Raw genomic sequence first — 6,000 nt, forward strand, 5'->3', positions numbered from 1 at the left:
GCTCTGGCCTTAGTACCAGAGGATTACCAGCCTAACAGCAGGCCTCCTACTTTATCTAGCCACTTTACCAATTTCCAAAGGAACTTATGGATGTACGTGTGTATGGAGAGGGGGAGATAGTGTGGGGGTGGTAGCAGCGTGTGTGTGGAGAGGGGGAGACTGTGTGTGTGTACCAGGTGGAACTATGAACGCACCACTACCATCCCAGATAGTGCCACTAATGCATTATTCAGAAGCTTCAAATGTGAAACTTTGGGCAGTTTTGTCCCAGGGGGCGTATAGGGGGTAAGGGCTTTTCTATCTTATAAAACTACCCTACTACCACTGGTAACAGCTAGCAAACATGTGATTTGCATGGGCGGTGGGACTCTCTAATCAATACATGGCTCTAGGAAGTGTGTTGCAGTTTACTCATTTTACAAAATGTGTACCATCACTGAGCATTAAACTCACAATATTTAGGGAATGATTTTTATGTGCCTGAATCCAGACAGTAGGACACAAATAAATCAGTGGAACTTGTGATTACTTCCGTCAGTAAAGCTAACAGACTTTTGATTTATTTACCTAACCTGAAAATAGATAGGCTATTCATATCGAACATATATCACATTTATTTATAAAGCCCTTTTTACATCAGCAGATGTCAAAGTGCTATACAGAAACTCAGCCTAAAACCCCAAACAGCAAGCAATGCAGATGTAGAAGCTGCTATTTACCATTTACTCCCTTTTTATGACACCTAGATACCGGAAATCACCTTTATCCTTAGCCTCCTTTATCATTAACAGTTACAGATGGAAATACCAGTAAAGTGAGACAAGCAAATCATGCATTTTCAGTCTTTTGCTCTGTGACAAAGGCCAAATGTCCTCCACAAAAGCTAAATTGCCAAGGAAACAGTGAGCCTGGTGATAATCATAGGAAATTCATGACATCCTACTATTACAACAACAAAAAAACGCAAAATCATGTTATTTTGTTGATGCTCTCAACATCATTATAGCACTTACGAGCATTGGCCGAATGCCAAGGCACTTCAAAGAGATTCACAGAATCTTGGTAAAACGGTCTAAATGCTACAAAGTGAATTTTACGTTTGCACCATTACATTCCTACATTACAATTATGTTATGACTGAAAATTCAGCACATTGTAAAAACTATGGGGGATATCAATGTAAATTGAGTATGACCAATTCTGTGTTTTATTTGTTTATATGTCAATGGAACTTAAATAAATGTAAAAAAAATATATATATATATATATATATTTATATATATATATATATAACAAAAAAAAATATATATATATATATATATATTTTTTTTTTTACATTTATTTAAGTTCCAACTTGAACAACCGTAAGTAGGGGCGCACTGCTGGAAACCATTTCAAATTCAGGATCATACAGTACACTACGCAGTATCAGTTGAAATGGTTTTGGAGCCAAACTGTCCGTTCTTGGTACCTGAGTCACTTTAAAGAAATACAGTCCCATCACCAAATCTCATTTTAGGGACACTCATTGTTAAGGATCACTTTCAGTCTGCCTCTGTGTTGCCAAGTCCTTTAGGCAACACCAGATGAGAACAGATCTTAAACCGTCTTCTATCCACAGTAAATAAAATAACATTGAAAAGTTATTAAACCATCTTGGAACACAGTAAATGCCATTGAAATAGACTATTGCCCAATTTCAAATCGACCCCTCACCACTACACCCAAAGCACTTATGTAGATTTGAAAGTATTGGATAGAAATAAGCAAGCTAGTAATAATGTAGCTTCATTTTGGTCTTCGATTTGCTAGGGCTAAACTACATTGTCTCCACCATATTGTTTTGCCTATCCAATCCTTCTAGATCAAGTAGCTAGAGGCCTGGTGGGCTATAGGGATTTGGTTAAAAGGTTCTGGTTACGTTACGTTAAGGTTCAGGGTTATTTGTTGGCATGTCAGTCACGTCCCTTTTAGTCACACCCCATCTGTGTCAGTTTCCGCCAAACAACCCAGAAGCGATAGTCACCACAACCTCCTGGCAGACGAGCCTGGTTCCTGGGGCAGCAGGTGTTCGACTGTAACCCGGAGAGCGTGAATGAGCCACCCACCCACCCCCTGGTCCCGGGCCAAAGACACAGGAGCAGGTGTGGAGCAGAGTGGAGCACTGCAGATGAACTAAGGAACACACGGAGCCCAGATCAATTAAACAGCCTAATAGTCATAGGATTCATAAAGCCTCTCTCGTTTGTAACCCCTATTTGTCATCTTTACGACCCCTTCCTTCCATCCATCTCCCCCTCCTCCCTCGGCTGAGGTTTATACCCAGGGTCGGTAAACAGTAATCAATGACCCAAAACGGTGGACTACTTCATCGTAACGATTTATCTGAGGGTTGGGGGGAACCTAGAATCGGCTAAGAGGCTGCCCCGAGAGCCCCCAGATATGCATTCAGTGGAGGTACACATATCACCATAAATCCATAACGTATTCAGTTGGGAGATCTGGGTTACTAGCGCATAAACCCTGTAATTTGCATACTGCTTACAACAGACCTGGTCTATATGAGATTATAAACTGAGTGGTTTGAGTCCTGAATGCTGATTGGCTGACAGCCGTGGTATATCAGTCCGTATACCACGGGTTTGGCAAAACATTTGTTTTTAATGCTCTATTTACGTTTGTATACAGTTTATAACAGCAATAAGGCACCTCTGGGGTTTGTGGTATATGGCCAATATACCACGGCTAAGGGCTGTATCCAGGCACTCCACGTTGCGAAAATCCCTTAGCCGTGGTATATTGGCCATATACCACAAACCCCAGAGGTGCCTTATTGCTATTATAAACTGGGTGGTTCGAGCCCTGAATGCTGATTGGCTAAAAGTTGTGGTATATCAGACAGTATGCCATGGGTATGACAAAACATTTATTTTTACCACCTCGGGGTTTGTGATATATGGCCAATATACCACGACTAAGGACTGTGTCCTAGCAGTCCGTGTTGCATCATGCGTAAGAACAGTCCTTAGCTGTGGTATATAGGCCATACACCAGACCCCCTCGTACCTTATTGCTTAAATATACCACGGCTGTCAGCCAATCAGCATTCAGGGATCGATGCACCCAGTTTATAATGTCTGATATACCTTATTGGTTAAATATGAGCATGACCAGGTTTAATAGATGTCATAGACAACATTCATTTGTCTATGACTTGGGAGCCCATGGCTCTAATATAGACACAAATGTTCCACCCTCGTCCTATAGTGTTACCGTGGTGAAGGTCTAAAACCGATGCGCCACCTAGGTCAATATGGGTTCAAGGGCAATCCCTAGTGGCTTTCAGAGTCTGCTAATTCTTGTTGTGGATCAGCATCCTAATTGGATAATTACACTCATTGATTGGATGGTGAAAGAAAGAGGCCCTCCCCTCTCGCTCGGTTTCCCCAACCTATTAGATTCTAGCCTAGTTGTGAGAACTAGCAACCTCCCAAAAATTCAACTTGGACACTTCTGACCTCCAGCAAGGTCAGACAGTAATAAACAGGTGTAAAACGTACACAGGCTAGCTACCCCCCCTGGTCACAAATCAGATTTATTGGGAGTAGACAGTATTTTATTCTGCTCCTCCCCCTTGGTAGTAGGCTGTATTCATCCTGGTCTATATTAACAGTATTGCACTTTTCATGTAGCCTACTTTTGGCCAGCTAATAGCCTAACCACTGATCAAATCCTGTTGCTGCAGGATCATTTTGCTGTGACAATATAGGTTAAATTAAGATCCTACACCTGTAGACGTAGATAAACCACAAATAAAACATTGTTTAAATTTTTTTTCATTAAAAACTACTAAAACATTTTTTTCAAAACTATTAGTTTGTGGATACATCTTTGTCATCTACCCAAAGGAAAATGCAAAACATTGCAAATTAGGTTAAAACCATCATCAGTCTGAATGACCAACTCTAGAGTGGTTGAGACCAGACCTCTCCTTAGAATGCATTACTTTCTGAAGGATATGCAAGCACATTCATGGAACAATGGAATACAAATTATCAAAGGATTCAATCACTGACTTACTGATTTCTAACTATCTGGAGTTATACAGCATAAGTTTGGCATAACATACACTTGGCAAAAGAAAGGCAAAAATGTAATATGAATGTATAAAGAAAGGTATGACTGAATAGGCCTACATAAAACCTCATCTAATGTATGCTATAGAAGACCCATACGGTAAGCCATATGGTACAACCTAACTAATACAAATTGGTGTCACTGTTTTGGGTGAAATTTCCAACAAAGAACCCCAGAAGGCAAATAACTGGAGATGTGCTGTTTTAGACATAAAATGTTCCATCACATTATAACTGGAGGTATATTGATGATGATAAAAATAAATACAAAAATATTATTATTAGTATTATTATTAACAACTAATTGAGCCTTAAACGTGAAGTGAATATGCCGTTTTGACAGGTAGCCTTGATATGGACATGCAATATTCAGCCTAGCGCACACGTCCAACTTCCATGCACACAGGAGTCTGCGCATCAAGTGTCAACTCCAGTCGTTTTCAGAATGTGTGAAACTCGCCCCCCCCCCAACAATGCCAATTCATTATAATTTCTAAAGAATATCCCATATACAGTGAACTGACAGTCGCTCCAAACAGTGTTTTATTTCGTTCTCTCCCCTTACCTATCGTTGCGCAAATAAAAAAATGTGCAGTGCGTGTCCCATTGAGTCCATCTGCATCGATTACATTGGGTTTGCAGACAAAATAGTATCAATCTATTCAATAATCTAATCGCATAGGCTACTGCAAGACTCGGCTACTATACTAGAGTGATGTGTTTTCAATAGCCTACCTCAATTCCTTAAGTAGCCTGGCATTTTAAGTTTTTATTTTATTTATTAGACTTTCATTCCCTGAACTCAGTGACCAATCATAGACCTCCAGACCAAATACACATATTGCGCAACCCATTATGCCTTTTTTTTTTATTCAGATCATTTAAAATATCTTCTGACATAATTAGATTTAAAACAAGCTGCAAACAAGTTGACTGTGAACCGATGATTTCCATAATGCACGAGATGGACAGAACATTACGTACGGTCAATAGTTCTTTCACTTGAGATATCTATCCGCCTTCATCAGTGTAGTGATGCAAAATGGCAACAAGTTCGATCTTCGATTTAGCCTAATTGCATCGTTAATCGCCCATCACTAATGGGAGCATATCCATGAGAACTGGCAAGGCATTCTCCCGTCGGTTGCCATACAAAACTCTCCAGTTTTCAATTCTAGTTCCTCTCATTCCGCTTGAACTACGATATTGAAGACGGAAACGAGCGCGGAAAGAAGTCGCTCATACAGCCGGTTTATACATGTCCAAATAAATGCAAAACTAGACTAAACAATATGCTCGTACCTTTTTACGTGGGAGAATGTCAAAGACTCGGTTAGCAAGTTGGAGAGACTGGTCTTGTCTATCCGACTTGCAGTTTTTCCAAAAGGTATGATCCTCTATGAGCAGCAGCAGCAGCAGCAGCAACGGCGGCGGTTAGTCTGAAGCGCAGCTACGCTCATCCTCCCTGCCACCACGCTTTTATTGGAGTCTTCTTTTTGACAGGACAGAAACACACTGCACGGTTAGGAAAGCCCCTTGTGGTGATGGAGAGAATTTATAAATGAAAGTGAGGGAGAGAGCGTTGAGAGTAGTGAGATTAAGCCTTGCTGCATTATATAAACCATTCACCCCCTTTTTTCATAAATGCCACCAGTTTGGAGCCAAAACATTTTCAACAAAGACATATTGACCTAGTAAAATAAATAGTGTAAAAAAAGATATATGTACAGTTTGGAAAGTATTTAGACCCATTGACTTTTTCCATATTCTGTTACGTTACAGCCTTATTCTAAAATGGATTAAATTATTTTTTCCCCTCATCAATCTACACACACTGGCAAAGCAAAAACACACAAACACATAT

The 6,000-nt window shown here is 40.1% G+C and overlaps 1 protein-coding gene across 2 annotated transcripts in view; it reads right to left on the reverse strand.

Moving 5' to 3' along the window:
* Positions 1-5,598, reverse strand: part of LOC106583668 (cadherin-22) — a 260,846-nt gene extending 255,248 nt beyond the window's left edge. For both annotated transcript variants that reach the window (XM_045705651.1, XM_014168135.2), the window contains exon 1: positions 5,439-5,598. The gene's annotated coding sequence lies outside the window, so the exon portion shown is untranslated. The remainder of the gene's footprint in view (positions 1-5,438) is intronic.
* Between the last annotated feature and the right edge of the window lie 402 nt (positions 5,599-6,000).

The sequence above is a fragment of the Salmo salar genome, chromosome ssa22 (genome assembly GCF_905237065.1).
Source record: "Salmo salar chromosome ssa22, Ssal_v3.1, whole genome shotgun sequence".
Lineage (NCBI taxonomy): Eukaryota > Metazoa > Chordata > Actinopteri > Salmoniformes > Salmonidae > Salmo > Salmo salar.